Genomic DNA, 18,339 nt, shown 5'->3' with positions numbered 1-18,339 from the left:
TTGCGGTGCGGTCGTAAAACACAGACACTAAACTTATTACAGCGAACAGAGACGTCAATGAACCAACGGACACATCATAACTTTGCGAAAATAAATAAAGTAAACTTTTTACTCGAGGGAAGACTTGAACGAAGAACCTCTCGTCCCGCAGCTGCTCGCGCTAACCACGGGACCACGGCGCTCCTCAGCTCACACTATCCTTGATGTTGCCTACCTTGTGCATGGACTTCTCAGTTTGTATATTTTTTTCATAGTTCCACACACTTTCTTCCTGTTTTCTCGATTGATCTGCGTTCAGTTTTTCAAGGCCTATCCTCTGTGCCAACTTATAACTAAATCGGTGGGGGGGGGGGGGGGGTACGATGGGGAGGTTCCCTTGCGAGTGGTGGGGATGAAAGCCAGGTAGAAGAGGGCAGCCAGGCCACGAGCGATCGTCCGGCACGAATGTTGCCAACCAACCGCCAGGATGTCGGCCTGCTGCTCGTAGTAGGAGCTGACCCCGGTGACGTACTCCGGTACCTTCGCTCTGCGCAGGCCCTCCTTGCGCAGTTCGTGGCTTCGGCCGCTCGGACCTCGTGACCATCTCTTGTCACGACGCTACCGCCAATCCCCAAACTTGGTGCCTCCCTCTCGGTCCTGCGAACCCCGTATATACATCGGCAAGCAAAGACTTTCTAACGATACAACCCACAGATACCCGCTCTTCCTCATAGATACTGGCAATGGTAGTCGATACCACACCTGTACCAGTGGCGCCAGACAGAACAGTCTACTAACTCAATGGCGCCACGGGTCACATTAAACTGTTCATTCCATTCAACATATCCGGTAATTCTTCTTCACTTTCACTGAGCATAGCAATTTCATTAGAGTTTCTTATCAACGATATCTTTTCACCTTGAATTTTAATCCAACTCTTGATCATTTCTTTTATTTTCGCCCTTGCTACTTCGATGTATAGATTGAAAAGTAGCGGAGAAGGACTACATCCCGTCTTAGACGTTTTTAATCCGAGCATTTCGTTCTTGATCTTCCAGTCTTATTGTTTCATCTTGCTTCTTATACGTTTTGTATATTACCGCCTTTCCCTATAATTGCTATTTTTCTCAGAGCTTCTAACACCTTCTAACAGTTGGCACCGCGAATGCTTGTTCCAGGTCCACAAATCCTACGGTCGTGTCTTGATTTTTCTTCAGTCATGGTTATATTATCAACTGCAACGTGAAAACTACCTGTCTGGAGACTATACCTTTCCTAAATCCAAACTGATGGTCAAACAACCTCACTTTTCTTCTACATTCTTCTATATACTATTCTTATCAGCAACTTGAATGCATGAGCTTTAAGTAGATTTTGCGATAATTCTCGCACTTGTCAACTCTTCCAGTCTTCTGATTTGTCCGGATGATGTTTCCCGAAAGTCTGATGGTATATCGACAGTCTCATACATTCCACACACCAACGTGAATAGTAATTTTGTTGCTCTTCCCCCAATGGGTTTAGGGACTCTGGTGGAATGTTACCCACGCCTTCTGCCTTATTTAATCTAAAGCCTTCCAAAGCTCTTTTAAATTTTGATTCTGATTCTGGATCCCCTTTCTGTTCCACACCGACTCCTGTTTCTTCTCCTATCACGTCATCAGACAACAGACAAGTCCTTCCCCCCATAAAGTCCTTCAGTGTACTCTTACCCCGGGCCTCTATGGGATCGAATCTTCATTCAATGGTGTCAAATGGGCAGATCATACACTACTGGCCATTAAAGTTGCTACACCACTAAGAACACGTGCTACAGACGCGAAATTTAACCGACAGGAAGAAGATGCTGTGGTATCCAAATGATTAGCTTTTTAGAGCATTCACACAAGGTTGGCGCCAATGGCGACACCTATAACGTGCTAACATGAGGAACGTTTCCAACAGATTTCTCGTACACAAACAGCAGTTGACCGGCGTTGCCTGGTGAAACGTTGTTGTGATGCCTCGTGTAAGGAGGAGAAATGCGTACCATCACGTTTCCGAATTTGATAAAGGTCGTATTGTAGCCTATCGCGATTGCGGTTTATCGTATCGCGACATTGCTGCTCGCGTTGGTCGAGATCCAATGACTGTTAGCAGAATGTGGACTCGGTGGGTTCAGGAGGATAATACGGAACGCCGTGCTGGATCCCAACGGCCTCGTATCACTAGCAGTCGAGATGACAGGCATCTTATCCGCATGGCTGTAACGGATCGTGCAGCCACGTCTCGATCCCCGAGTCAACAGATGGTGACGTTTGCAACATAAGAACCATCTGCACGAACAGTTCGACGACGTTCGCAGCAGCATGGACTACCAGCTCGGAGACCATGGCTGCGGTTACCCTCAAACCTGCATCACAGACACGAGCGCCTGCGATGGTGTACTCAACGACGAACCTGGGTGCATGAATGGCAAAACGTCATTTTTTCGGATGAATCCACGTTCTGTTTATTGCATCATGATGGTCGCATCCGTGTTTGGCGCCATCACGGTGAACGCACATTGGAAGCGTGTATTCCTCACTGCCGCACTGGAGTATCACCCGGCGTGATGGTATGGGGAGCCATTGGTTACATGTCTCGGTCAGCTCTTGTTCTCATTGACTGCACATTGAACAGTGGACGTTACATTTCAGCTGTGTTACGACCCGTGGCTCTACCCTTCATTCGATCCCTGCGAAATCCTACATTTCAGCAGGATAATCCACGACCGCATGTTGCAGGACCTGGGTACAGAAAATGTTCGTCTGCTGCCCTTTCTCCAGATCTCTCACTAATTAAATACGTTTTGTCAATGGTGGCCGAGCAACTGGCTCGTCACAATACGCGAGTCACTACTCTTCATGAATTGTGGTATCATGTTGAAGCTGCATTGACAGCTGTACATGTACACACCATCCAAGCTCTGTTTGTCTCAATGCCCAGGCGTATCAAGGCCGGTTTTACGGCCAGAGGTGGTTGTTCTGGGTACTGATTTCGCAGGATCTATGCCCCCAAATTGCGTGAAAATGTAATCACATGTCAGTTGTAGTATAATATATTTGTCCAATGAATACCCGTTTATCATTTTCATTTCTTCTTGATGTATCAGTTTTAATAGCCGGTAGTGTACCTAATGAAACTTGTCAGCTGTGTTCGTCGCCGGAGTGCGGTCGTTATCAGATCCAGAGGCTCTGGTATTAGCTTTATGTTTCCTGGTGGTAACTAGTTTTTGTCCGTTCTGCCGATGAACGACAGCTGTCTCTGTGTATCACCACGTGACGGCCTTACGTGGAGCGTTGCTGACTGTCTGAGGTTAGCGTCCGTCCGCATATCTCGACCAGGCAAACACCGGCCGGAAGCAACGATGCGTTGTGGATCCGACGCGTGAAGGCGGCCCGCGGGCGGCCGCGGTCAGTGGCCGCGCGTGCCGGCGATGCGTGCGGCTCGGCCAACACGCGGCACGCACCCACGCACGGCTGGCCGACAGCCTGCGGGGGCGTCGGCTCGCGCCCCACTGCACTTGGCGCGCCGTCCCGCGACTGCAGATGGAAGCTCGCTCTGCGCTCGGCGCCGTTCCGTTTCGTTCCCCAGTCAAACTGTACAGCCCTACTGAACGATGGGGTGCCAGTGCTTCACCCACAAGCTACAGTAATATGTACTGGTCCAGTCTGTAAATCGAAAATCCATCTAAAAGTTCATCAGCACTTACTCACCGGATACAAGTAAGTTCCACGTTCTTTTTGCTTCTACAGGATCGCTGAATTTACATTATACTTTCGCTAATCCGGCTATTCATTGCACACGTGGGTGCCGGATTAGTAGAAATGTCGGATCACTGTGTCTGAAATTTAGTATAGACTAACTGATATGAAATCGAATAACACACCCACTCATTTTCATATAATACCTATTTCTTGAGTGTGTACATGTTCAGTAGTTTCAGTCACTGTGAAACATGTCCCGAGTTTTTAACTGTCTCAATGGTGATACACAGCGCCAGCACGCAGCCTCTTTATAACCATTACTACGTGCGTCTGATTGCCGCATAACGAACTCCATGAAGATGTCTGGAGCTTCAGTACCAGCAGTGTGTCATACATTCATGCTCTCTCCTCTCCTTCATTACTCTCATTATTTTCTGCGCACTTTTGATTATTTCTTCAGCTGTTAAAAATTTGGTCTGTCTCACAGATTTCCTCACTCAACCTCTTAGCAAGATACTCGTGTTCTTCATCAGTATCTCCTCCTCAAGCAATATATAGCTCTGCTTACCTTTGTGTCGGCCGGTGTGGTCGAGCGGTTCTAGGCACTTCCGTCTGGAGCCGCGCGACCGCTACAGTCGCAGGTTCGAATCCTGCCTCGGGCATGGATGCCTGTCATGTCCTTAGGTTAGTTAGGTTTAAGTAGTTCTAAGTTCTAGGGGACTGATGACCTCAGATGTTAAGTCCAATAGTGCACAGAGCCATTTGAACAGTTTTAGCTTTGCAATTAGCAACACTGTTGCGCCTTATTATTTATTGTTGCGCGCCCAATTTTGACCGACTGGGGCCAGACGTGGGTCGAATGTCTGACAGGCCAGCCTGCACAGGGCTGGATTAGCGAGAGCTGAGTGTGCTAGTTGTTAAGTGGTCGTCCAGAAAACGAGTACTAGAAACAATAAAGGTGCTGTGTCAGGAGAAGCTTTCCTGTATATTACGATATTGCAGTTCCTGTGTTATTCATAATACGATGCGCGTTCTGTTGAACATGGGTACGCTGGCGTCTGAGGCCGATCGGTTCTAGGCGCTTCACCCCGGAATCGCACTGCCTCGGGCGTGGATGTATGTGACGTCCTTAGGTTAGTTAGGTTTAAGTAGTTCTAAGTCCAGGGATCTGATGACCTCAGATGTTAAGGCCCATAGTGCTCAGAGACATTTGAACCATTTCAGCATGGGTACACGTCCGGAAGAACGTTGCACTGTTATTCGGAACAACAAAGACACTACAATATCGTATATATCCACCGACAACGGGCAAGCGCCTTCAAGTAAAATGTCTTACCTGTACGGGAACATACATACTGTATGTAAGAGTAAAGGTTCTAGACACATGGTTGACGACATATGGAAGTCTTGATATGGCTGCGAGTCGCGCTCGGATAGCCAAATGGTAAAACCACCGCTCGCGAGAAGCTAAAAATCCAGATTCGACTTCTGATCTGGCAAACATTTTCGTTTTCGTCATTCCATTATACAGCTAATGTTTGTCTATACTCGCAAACGTATTTCATGTGTAATGTATGTATAATGTATTTCATGTATACTGTAGTGTATTTCTTGTATGCTGGTTAGAGAAGTCTGATACTTTAGCGCACATGCTTATTCTTGATCTCTCAGGTTTTCTCAGCGCTGGACTGCTACCACACTGTGAATTACTGTTGGTCTCACGCAGCCCTTTAGAGCCGCGATTGATTTCCAATGCCCACAAACCGATGGCATGGCGCTGGGCAGTCCTTTAACACCTGTGGTGACGAAACTCCACATGGATCACTTTGAAGCAAAGTCACTAGAATCCGCCAAGTTGAAAGCAACTTGCATGTATCGGTACATGCACGAAATGTTTGTGATTGGGTCATACGGAGACGGAAAGCTTCAAGGTTTCCTGGAACATTTAAACTCCATCCGGCATAATAAAATTCACGCTGGAAGTTGATAAAGAGAATCTATTTTTCGTCGATGTCTTATTTAAATGAAGAGTAGATGGATTCCTGGGTCACGGTATATACGAAACCTACGGTCGCTGATCTCTGTTTCAACGGCTCAAGCCATCACCATCCTTCACAAAGAGAAACGTTACTAAAAATTGTGGTCCATAGAGCTCGCACACTTTCAGACTCGAAGAATTAACCCTATGCACAGTGTTCCGAAGGAACGGGTCCTCAGTTCATCAAACTGAACTTGGGATGCAGTCAAAATCGAGAACTCCTGACGGAGAAGTTCAGACTGAGACTCAGGAAGAGAAGCCAAAAATCGCTTATCTACTTTATAGTAGACACATATTTGGCAAGAACGGTAAACTCTTACAGAAACATGGTATCGAGCGTCTAACGCTCTCTTTAACTACGATAGTAATTATTCTATGTAACGTTAAAGACGATCTAGATCTCAAAATGCCGGCTGCATATTGCATTCTATGCCAATACGGGATGTCCTTCAAACAGCAGATTATCAGTGTGGTGTCACCGCCAGACACCACACTTGCTAGGTGGTAGCCTTTAAATCGGCCGCGGTCCGGTAGTATACGTCGGACCCGCGTGTCGCCACTATCAGTGATTGCAGACCGAGCGCCGCCACACGGCAGGTCTAGAGAGACGTCCTAGCACTCGCCCCAGTTGTACAGCCGACTTTGCTAGCGATGGTTCACTGACAAATTACGCTCTCACTTGCCGAGACGATAGTTAGCATAGCCTTCAGCTACGTCATTTGCTACGACCTAGCAAGGCGCCATTATCATTTGCTATTTATCTTGTGGTGCATGTACCGACAGACGATGTTCACCAATTATGGATTAAAGTTAAGTATTCCAGAAGCTATGTACCTTTTTTGCTGGTATAATTACTTTACCTGTTCCAGACCTCACGCCATCCTGCGTGAGCTTAAACGCGTGCCTTTCGGCTACCTCCTAGTGGCTTGGCTGTCTTGCCACATCACAATAGTTTGGCGATGTGAATTCTGCGTTCGTACCTATATTGATTTACTTGTGTCATGGCTTCGCCACAATCTCCAGATGTACTGTCCGAATTTTATCGCTTGCAGAATCAGCAGACGCAGGCCTTATTGGATGCCCTTGGACAGCTTGTACAGGGTCGACGTGCAATGCAAAACGATGCGGCAGCCGCCGCTCCACCGCTACCGCAGCCACAACACGCAGTTGAACCACCTTTTCGTCCTTTTGATGCTGCACTGGAAAGCTGGACGGAGCGGTCACGCCAATTTGGATTCCATCTCGCCGCCTACAGAATTCAAGGTAATGAGCGGCAGCCTTTTCTCCTTTCCACCGTAGGTATCCAGACGTACCGTGTGATAGTGAAATTATTTCCCCGACGCGACGTGGCAACTCTGTCCTACAACGAAATTTTGTCTGCATTAGATGCATATTTCAAAGAATCTGTCAATGTAGTTGCAAAAAGGTATACCTTCTTTCGTACAAAACGTACGGCCGGTCAGACTAATAGAGAGTGGGTTGCAACTTTGCAAGGCCTTACTAGGGATTGTGCTTTTGAGTGTGAATGTGGACTCCCTTATTCAGATACTATGGTACGTGACGCAATTGCACAGAACGTTTCTGATGTTCGTATATGGGAACAGATTTTAAAAGTAGTCAATCCCTCCCTTCAACAAGTGATGGACATATTGGATCGGCAGGACACACTTGACTTTGCTCAGGAATCATTTGAAACTTCACTGGCCGTGTGTCACATTAACCGGCCCGCCGGGCGCGCTGCACGGGACAGTAAACAGCCCTCCCGCCCGTCCGCGCAGCTGCTGCCAAGCCCTCAGTCGCGTGTGCCGCGCAAGCAAGCAAATGCAGTGCTAAAACAATGCCCACGGTGTGCTACTAGACATTCGCGTGAGAATTGCCCGTCACGCCAGGCTATTTGCTTTTTCTGTAGTAAAAAAGGACATGTTCAGAGTGTTTGCCAGAGAAAGCTCCGATCAGACACTCACAACCATTCCAGGCCCTTTGCTTCGCGCCGGAATCGGAATCGAACCCAGAATACTCAGGCTCGTGAACCTTCGGCCTCCCGTCCTCGTGGATTGGCTGTCTTGCCAGTCCACAAAAATCAGAATAGTGGTAAAAGAGATGCAAGGAATATAAACAAAATACCCATCCGATACTACCAAGCAAATGAGTTGTCGCCGACCACTGTCTCGAATATAATCATGAAATTAAATACATTGAAGAGATAAGGGAACTGGTACTCCTACCCAATATCGGTAGGGCCCATACGAGCTAGCAGAAGCGTCCCAACATGATCTAACATGGACTCGAATAATGGCTGAAGTAGTGCTGTAGGGAACTGACACCACGAATCCTGCAGGCTTGCCCATAAATCCGTAAGGATACAAGTAGTTGGGGATCTCTTCTAAACAGCACGTTGCAAGGCATCCAAGATATGTTTAATAATGTGCATGTATGGGGAGTATGGTGGCCAGCGGGAGTGTTTAATCTCATAAGATTGTTCCTGGAGCCACTCTGTAGCTATTCTGGACGTATGGGGTGTCACATTGTCCCTTTGGAAATTCCCAAGTCTGTCGGTATGCACAATGGACATGAATGGATGCAGGTACTAAGACAGGATGCTTAGGTTCGTGTCACTTGTCAGAGTCGTATCTAGACGAATCAGGGTTCCACATCACGCCAATTGCACACACCCCAAACCATTACAGAGCCTCCACCAGCTTGAACAGTCCCCTGCTGACATGCAAGGTCCATGGATTCATGAGACTGTCTCCATTCCCGTACACGCCCATCCGCTCGATACAATTTGAAACGAGACTCGTCCAAGCAGGCAGTATGTTTCCAGTCATCAGCAGTTTAATGTCGGTGTTACAGACGAATTCGAGGCGTAAAGCTTTGTGTCATTCAGTCATCAAGGGTACACGAGTGCGCCTTCGGCTCCGAAAGCCCATATCAATGATGTTTCGTTGAATGGTTCACACGCTGACACTCGCTTATGGCCCAGCATTGAAATCTGCTGCTTTTGCAGAAGAGTTGCACATCTGTAACGTTGAACGAGTGTCTTCAGTCGTCATTGGTCCCGATCTTGCAGGATGTTTTTCCGGCCGCGGCGATGTCGGAGATTTGATGTTTTATTGGATTCCTGATATTCACGATACAACAGTGAAATGTTCGTACGGGAAAATCCCCACTTCATCGCTACATCGCTACATTGGAGATGCTGTGTCCCATCACTCGTGCGCCAATTATAACACCACGTTAAAATTATTCGAATCTTGATAATCTGCCATTATAGCAGCAGTAACCGATCTAACAACTGCGCCAGGCACTTGTCTTATATAGGCGTTGACGACAGCAAGCGCCTTATCTGCCTCTTTGCATATCTCTGTGTGTGAATTCGCATGCCTACACCGGTTTCTTTGGCGCCTCAGTGTATGGTGAGAATAGCATCGTGGCTTAAATGCAAAGCTTCTGGTACAGCATTATTAAGCAGTCCATCGAAATAAAAATGACAGTGGTCTCATTGTTTTTTAAAAGAAATGAAGGTCGCTTGGTGTGCAGTACTCAGTTTCTTAAAATCTCGCCGGCGATCACATCCACTAATCCCCTCGCGTTGGAAAACGTTGAAAGAATTTGCGTGTCACAGAATATCAGTTAGCGTTGTGAAAAACAATCTATCGTCAAAGAGCGTAGTGAGTATCGGAGATGGAACTTGGCTATAAATAGTGGCGGAAGATAACAACAGTTTATAGTCTGGTTGGAGTACAGGCAGCGAGTACACGAAACAAAAAACTTCGCAGTCGCTCATCGAAATATTGCGCACAGCACGGAAACAATAACCCCAGGAAAGACCTGGAAGCATTCTGTTAATGTTTATATGATGGTTGGACTGCGTACGTAACAGCTGACCCGCAGCGAGAGGAAGATAGTTGAAAATACTCTAATTTTTTTTTTAAATTTCATGTACGCTCTAAGGCAAAAATAAATGACGGCCCACGAAGTATCTACTTGGGACGGAAAGTGTTAGATGTGATGTACTTGTGCAGACGTATAAATGGTTACAATTTGATAAATATTGGATTACACATTCAACTGAAAAAGCTTCACAAACTGAGCAAGCCAATAATGCGTTAGTCCACATCCGACCCTTATTTAAGCAATTATTTGGCATGGTTTTGATTTGTAGATTTGTTGGTTGGCCTCACACAGATATCGTGCCAGTTTCAGTCCAGTTGGCGAATTAGGTAGTCAAAATCTCGAGATGGTGAGGGCCAACCCCGTAATGCTCCAAACGTTCTCAATTGAGGACAGATCCGGCGACCTTACCACGTTAGGGTTAGGGAAGCATGAAGATGCAAAAACTCTTGCCTTGTGCGGGTGGAGATCACCTTGATAAAATGTAAACTCAGGACAGCTTTCCAACGAAGGGCTACGAAACGGGGCCTCGAGTATCATCGACGTAAGGCTATGCCGTAAGGGTATTGAGGATTACAACCAAAGGGATCCTGCTACGAAAAGTAATGGCAGGTCGTATTGCGGGCAGCAGTCAGACAGGTGTCCCACCACATGTCAGGGGCATCTCCAATCATGCCTTGGGCCTGGAATCTCATTGACTGGAGTCATATAGTCTTCTCGATGAGTCCTGCTTTGAACTGAGCCCTGACGACCGGCTAAATCTTTTCTGGGGGCACCCCAGACTGTGGTGGGATGCCAGCCTAACTCTCGCCCGCCATACATCCTCACAGCACAGTGGTACGCCGAAGGTATTCTCCGCCCCGTTTTGTTGTCGTTCATGGTTAGCCACAATGGGCTTACATTTGAGCAAGATAACGCCTGCCCAAACACGACGAGAATTTCTACTGCTTGTCTTCGTGCTTTCCAAATCTCATTTTGGTCAAAAGGGTCACCGCATATCTAATCAATTGAGAACGTTTAGAGGAGTCTGGGCAGGGTCCTCTAACCGGCTCGGGGTTATGACGATGTAATTGGTAAATTGGGTACAATATCCCTCATCACCACCCCTCCCCCCCGAACCATGGACCTTGCCGTTAGTGGGGAGGCTTGCTTGCCTCAGCGATACAGGTGCAACCACAATGGAGGTATCTGTTGAGAGGCCAGACAAACGTGTGGTTCCTGAAGAGGGGCAGCAGCCTTTTCAGTAGTTGCAGGGGCAACAGTCTGGATGATTGACTGAACTGGCCTTGTAACACTAACCAAAATGGCCTTGCTGTTATGGTACTGCGAACGGCTGAAAGCAAGGGGAAACTGCAGCCGCCATTTTTCCCGAGGGCATGCAGTTTTACTGTATGATTAAATGATGATGGCGCGCTCTTGGGTAAAATAGTCCGGAGGAAAAATATTCCCCATTCGGATCTGTGGGCTGGGACAACGTAAGAGGACGTCGTTATCAGGAGAAAGAAAACTGGCGTTCTAAGGATAGGAGCGTGGAATTTCAGATCCCTTAATCGGGCAGGTAGGTTAAAAAATTTGAAAACGGAAACGGATAGGTTAAAGTTGGATATAGTGGGAATTAGTGAAGTTCGGTGGCAGGAGGAACAAGACTTTTGGTCAGGTGGATACGGGGTTATAAAGAACAAAATCAAATAGGGGTAATGCAGGAGTAGTTTTAATAACGAATAAAAAAATATGAGTGCGGGTAAGCTACTACAAACAGCATAGTGAACGCATTGTTGTGGCCAAGTTAGACACGAAGCCCACGCCTACTACTAATGTAGTAAAAGATTATTTGCCAACTAGCTCTACAGATGACGAAGAAATTGATGAAATCTATGATGAGATAAAAGAAATTATTCAGGTAGTGAGGGGGACGAAATTTTAGCAGTCATGGGTGACTGTATTTCGAGAGCAGGAAAAGGGAGAGAAAGAAACATAGTAGGTGAATATGGATTGGGGCTAAGAAATGAAAGAGGAAGCCGCCTGGTAGAATTTTGCGCAGAGCATAACTTAATCATAGCTAACACTTGGTTCAAGAATCGTGAAAGGAGGGTGTATACATGGAAGAAGCCTGGGGATAATGACAGGTTTCAGATACACTATATAATGGTAAGAGAGAGATTTAGGAACCAGGTTTTAAATTGTAAGACATTTCCAGGGTCAGATATGGTCTCTGACCACAATCTATTGGTTATGACCTGTAGATTAAAACTGAAGAAACTGCAAAAAGGTGGGAATTTAAGGAGATGGGACCTGGATAAACTGACTAAACCTGAGGTTGTACAGAGTTTCAGGGAGAGCATAAGGGAACAATTGACAGGAATAGGGGAAAGAAATAGAGTAGAAGCAGAATGGGTGACTTTGAGTTATGAAGTAGTGAAGGCAGCAAAGGATCAAGTAGGAAAAAGACGAGGGCTAGTAGAAATCCTTGAGTAACACAAGAAATATTGAATTTAGTTGATGAAAGGAGAAAATACAAAAATGCAGTTAATGAAGCAGGCAAAAAGGGATACAAATGTCTCAAAAATGAAATCGACAGGCAGTGCAAAATGGCTAAGCAGCGATGGCTAGAGGACAATTTTAAGGACGTAGAGGCTTATCTCACTAGGGGTAAGATAGATACTGCCTACAGGAAAATTAAAGAGACCTCTGGAGAAAATAGAACCACTTGTATGAATATCAAGAGCTCAGATAGAAACCCAGTTCTAAGCAAAGAAGGGAAAGCAGAAAGGTCGAAGGAGTATATAGAGGGTCTGTACAAGGGCGATGTACTTGAGGACAATATTATGGAAATGGAAGAGGATGTAGATGAAGATGAAAATGGAAATATGATACTTCGTGAAGAGTTTGACAGAGCACTGAAAGACCTGATTCGAAACAAGGCCCTGGGAGTAGACAACATTCAATTTGAACTACTGACAGCGTTGGAGGAATCAGTCCTGACAAAACTCTACCATCTGGTGAGCAAGATGTATGAGACAGGCGAAATACCATCAGACTTCTAAAGGAATATAATAATTAGAATCCCAAAGAAAGCAGGTGCTGACAGATGTGAAAATTGCCGAACTATCAGTTTAAAAACTCACAGCTGCGAAATACTAACGCGAATTATTTACAGACGAATGGAAAAACTGATAGAAGCCGACCTCGGGGAAGTTCAGTTTGGATTCCGTAGAAATTCTGGAACACGAAGGGCTATACTGAACCTACGACTTAGCTTAGAAGAAAGATTAAGCAAAGGCAAACCTACTTTTCTAGCATTTGTAGACTTAGAGAAAGCTTTTGACAATGTTGATTGGAATACTATCTTTTACATTCTGAAGGTGGCAGTGGTAAAATACAGGGAGCGAAAGGCTATTTACAATTTGTACAGAAACCAGATGGCAGTTATAAGAGTCGAGGGACATAAAAGGGAAGCAGTGGTTAGGAAGGGAATGAGACATGGTTGTAGCCTATCCCCGATATTATTCAATCGGTATATTGAGCGAGCAATAAAGGAAACAAAAGAAAAGTTCCGAGTAAGTATTAAAATTCACGGAGAAGAAATAAAAACTTTGAAGTTCGTCGATGACATTGTAATTCTGTCAGAGACAGCAACGGACTTGGAAGAGCAGTTGAACGGAATGGACAGTGTCTTGAAAGTAGGGTATAAGATGAACATCAACAAAAGTAAAACGAGGATAACGGAATGTAGTCGAATTAAGTCGGGTGATGCTGAGGGAATTAGATTAGGAAATGAGACATTCAAAGTAGTAAAGGAGTTTTGCTATTTGGGGAGCAAAATAACTGATGATGGTCGAAGTAGAGAGGATATGAAGTGTAGACTGGCAATGGCAAGGAAAGCGTTTCTGAAGAAGAAGTGTCAGGAAGTCATTTCTGAAAGTATTTGTGTGGAGTGTAGCCATGGATGGAAGTGAAACGAGGACGATAAATAGTGTAGACAAGAAGAGAATAGAAGCTTCCGAAATGTGGTGCTACAGAAGAATGCTGAAAATTAGATGGGTAGATCACATAACTAATGAGAAGGTGTTGAATAGAATTGTGGAGAAGAGGAGCCTGTGGCACAACTTGACTAGAAGTAGGGATCGGTTGGTAGGACATGTTCTGACACATCGAGGGATCACCAATTTAGTATTGGAGGGCAGCGTGGAGGGTAAAAATCGTGGAGGGAGACCAAGAGATGAATAAACTAAGCAGATTCAGAAGGATGTAGGCTTCAGTAGGCACTGGTAGATGAAGAAGCTTTCACAGGTAGAGTAGCATGCAGAGCTGCATCAAACTAGTCTCAGGACTGAAGATGACAACAACAACAACAACAGGTAACTGCGTGTTGTGTCACCTATCCATTACCCTTATCCCATTGCCCCTAAAAAGTTAATTAAGAATTAGCTAAATGTAGTGGGGAGATAGTTACAACTGGAGCCCTGTGAAGGTACGAGGTAATGAATGAAAGTTTCCAAGGTGTTGTTCAGTTTTCCTTCGAGCCTCGTATATGCATAGAAACATGTTAGTTGCAGTCACTGATTATCAAGCGTCAATGTAGCTCACAGCGTCTCTCAGAACGCCACTCTCGCGTAAGAAGGTAGAGGGCACGTGTTTTTTTTAAACTGATCGGATTAGGGAGAGATCTCTGTCGCCGTAGGGCGAACGACCGGTCCAAGAACACTGGTGCTTGGGAAACGGCAGTGTGGTAATGCGCCAGCGGCGTCGTGGGGACGGGAAGGTAACCGCAGGCGCTGTCAAGGAGCATACTGGCGGAGCTGCAGGGGCGCCACCTCATGAATAATGCCGGGGCGTGCCGTGTACACGCAGATAAGCCGGGATCACGCCGGCAATTTATATCCGGCTGGTTGGCGGCCCTGTCGCCGCCGCCGCCGCCTTGAGCGGTATCAGCGGCACGCCGGAGCTAGGTTCCCCAGAACCACAATTCACAGAATTCTGCTGCAGCTACACATTTTTTGGTCGCTGACTTTAGTTCTCTAAATTTACTCGGTGATCCCGTGTTTCGTATCTGCGTTTTCCGCAACGAAAATGCGTTTTACAGCAGCAGTGTACGTCCTATCCAACATCGAAGAGGTGCATACCACAATTACAACCAGGAGCAGGTAATGAGTATTAGTTACTTAACGCTGTCACATTATACACGAAGATATTAACCTAAAGCGGCAGGAATCATGGAGCTGGAAGTAATAAGGTGCTGGACCAAAAACTAAAAGGTCTCAACCATATTTATGTGCCACAGGAGCATTTTAACACTAACAAAATAACCGATAAAATTTCTCCATTAAACATTTAACAGATATCACAATGAAAATGATAATTCAAGTCATTAAACACTTAAAGGAAAGTTAGACTCAAGTCTTTGGTTCAGCCGGCCGGTGTGGCCGTGCGGTTCTAGGCGCTTCATTCTGGAACCGCAAGACCACTACGGTCGCAGGTTCGAATCCTGCCTCGGGCATGGATGTGTGTGATGTCCTTACGTTCGTTAGGTTTAAGTAGTTCTAAATTCTAGAGGACTGACGACCACAGATGTTAAGCCCAGTAGTGCTCAGAGCCATTTCAACCATTTTTTTCTTTGGTTCAAAATGGTTCAGATGGCTCTGAACACTGTAGGACTTAACATCTGAGGTCATCAATCCCCTGGAACTTAGAACTACTTAAATCTAACTAACTAAGGGCATCACACACTTCCAAGCCCGAGGCAGGATTCGAACCTGGGACCGTAGCGTTCCCGCGGTTCCAGAGTGAAGCGACTAGAACCGCTCGGCCACATCGCCCGGAGACTCAAGTCTTTCTTTAATAAGAGAAAATTTTGAACAGGAAAATAACTGCCAATAATATTAATCACAGATGAAAAAGCTGAAACAAATACGCTTAGTTATTAAACAGAGGTTAACACAAGACGACTCGCTTGAGCTTGGATTAGGAAATCTAGAACAGACACACAGAGGAATACCGAAAACCAAATATACACGAGGCAGCAACAACAGAAATAAATTGTAAGTTGCATGCCAAGAAATCGCATTAGGCGCTTTTGAGTTTTAACTGTGACTCAGTAATAATGATAGTAATTTGGCACATGAGTGCTTAAAGAAGAACAAATACTTTTAGAAGTTAACTTCTTTCAAGTTTTAATATATGGTCCTTTAAAAGGAAGCACACCATTTGTTAGTAAATATACACCGAAATTATATTTTCATAAAACAATAAAAACTAAAATTTTAATTCTGTTTCACTCCCACAAGTATTCTTAGGCTAACTCGGTCTTGTACTGGTAACCCGGAATGTTCGTCCGCACTGGAGGATTAATTGTAAAAAAATGGTCGTTACTTGAAGGTAGACAACATTGTAGGCGAGAAACCGAATTCAACCTCTCTAGCAAAGCCTCACTCAAAGACAATCAGCAGTTCAGTCAAACGTAAGAAACCATGTTCTTCATTTTTCTTGCTAGTCCATTCATTGGTCGTATAGTAGATACTGGTAGATCAGCATGCACAAACAAAAGCTTAAGAAGCAAGAGTCGTGTCCACTCTATAAAAGCAAACTTGCAACCACAAATGCAGAGAAAAGCCGTAATTCTACAATTATGGGAGCCACAGTTCCCACAGCCAACCAAAACAGAACGAGACGGACCTTACTCCTTGGACAGCAAGCGAGGTTACTATGCCAAACACCAGGCAAACATTTAGACCAGAAGTAAGTGCTCTTGGGATTAAATCACCTTAGCGCGCGGTCTCTAGCGGGACGCCCGCGAACTCCTCACCAGGTTTGTGAGTGGCAGACATCGATTCTGATATACGCACGGCACGCCAAAAACATACCTGCGAGGAGTGGATACCATTAGTGGCTATAACAGAGATTTAAGTTTATGATTGCTGCCCGGCACAGTGCTTAAGGGAACCCGGAACCTAAAAAAGATGGTTTTTTGGTTTTCAGTTTATTGTGAAATAATATACCACACATCTTCCTCTTTAAAATGAGATATTAATCTTACCTGTAGCTCAACTCCAAGTGTTGAAAATATTATTTTCAATAATGTGCTGTAGAGGGTATGTCGCGACATTGAATTTCCATGGATACATGTTCATTGAAAACATCGTTTTTGAAAACTTCCGGTCTTTCCAAAGACTTTGTACTATGTTGGCAACACGATTTGATAGGCAATTGTTTTGTCTGCGTGTTGTAGTTTTTGCATACTGTTGTTTACATTGAGCATTTGGTGGTTATTGCACGATTTGTGTTGTATTTCTATTGCGTAACTGGAACTTATCAAATATGCCTGGATTTAGTAACAGAGTTTACAAGAGGAAGAAGCCTCCTCCGAGGTACACTAGTGGAACTGTGACAATTTCTCCGACCTTGCGAAATGATTCTGAAAATAGTGAGGTTATTCATGAAATGAAATCTACTCCTGTCTCTAGCACAAGCAAGAAGTTGCATGGATCAACTGAAAAATACTGCGGTTTATTGGAGAAGTGTAGAGAGGATAATGTGAACGAAATAATTAACTTTTCAATGCTCTCAAAGGTGATTGACAGTTCAGTAGTGAGTAAGGAATGTTGCAAATTGAGTATGTCAGTAAATGCCAAGCGACACATAGGACTTGCAACAGAAATCTGTCTCCAGTGTACTAGTTGTCATTACAGTTGTTCATTTTGGAACTCAGAATATGTCGAAATAGGCCAAGGTGAAACTGATAGTGACAAAAGCAAGTACTATGGTGTAAATATTAGATGTGTTTATGCTCTAAGATCAATCGGTAAGGGATACTCTGCTGGTCAAATGTTTTGTGGTGTAATGAATCTACCACCACCACCAATGAAATCCTCAAAATATAACTCGATTGTTGGATCCTGTCTTGAAGATATTGCCCAAGAATCCATGAAAGAAGCAGTGGAGGAGTCTGTGGCGGTGAATCAAGAAATTCCAGATGTTCAGAATCCTCGGAACCTGACTGTCGCACTAGATGGTACGTGGCAGAAGCGCGGGCACACTTCACATAATGGGGTAATAACGGCAACAAGTGCTGATACTACAAAAGTTATAGATGTTGTAATTAAATCCAAGCACTGTACGTGTCCTAGAAGAGTGAAGGATGAGCATGCAGAAAACTGTCGAAGGAATTACAGTGAGTCTAGTGGGGCCATGGAAGTTTCCGGTGTGAAAGACATTTTCAGTCGCTCTCTTCTGTGGTACAAGGTCAGATACCTACAGTTCCTGGGCAATGGTGATTCGAAGTCTTTTGCTGCTGTATCTCAGCTGAAACCTTGTGCAAATGATGTTACCATTAGTAAACAGGAGTGCATAGGTCACGTTCAGAAACGTATGGGAACAAGGCTGCGTCGACTGAAGACCACAATGAAAGGCCAAGTCCTCAGTGATGGAAAACCTTTGGGTGGAGCTAAAAGATTGACAGACGAGGTAATCAACAGATTGCAGAGGGATGCAATGGAAAAGGATGTAATGGCACTTTACTACCACACCTTATCGAATGACGAGGAACCACTACATGGACTATGCCCACAGGGACCCAATTTATGGTGCACGTACAACAAATATCAGTGATCTGAACGTGTATACAAGCATCATCACAGTCTACCAGGAACTGTCATGAAGGCTATAAAACCAATTTTCTGAGATCTTTCTGCAACTGAACTTTTG

Source organism: Schistocerca serialis, chromosome 1 (genome assembly GCF_023864345.2).
Source record: "Schistocerca serialis cubense isolate TAMUIC-IGC-003099 chromosome 1, iqSchSeri2.2, whole genome shotgun sequence".
Classification (NCBI taxonomy): domain Eukaryota; kingdom Metazoa; phylum Arthropoda; class Insecta; order Orthoptera; family Acrididae; genus Schistocerca; species Schistocerca serialis.
The sequence above is the reverse complement of the archived record's forward strand: the minus strand, read 5'-3'. Positions refer to the sequence as shown.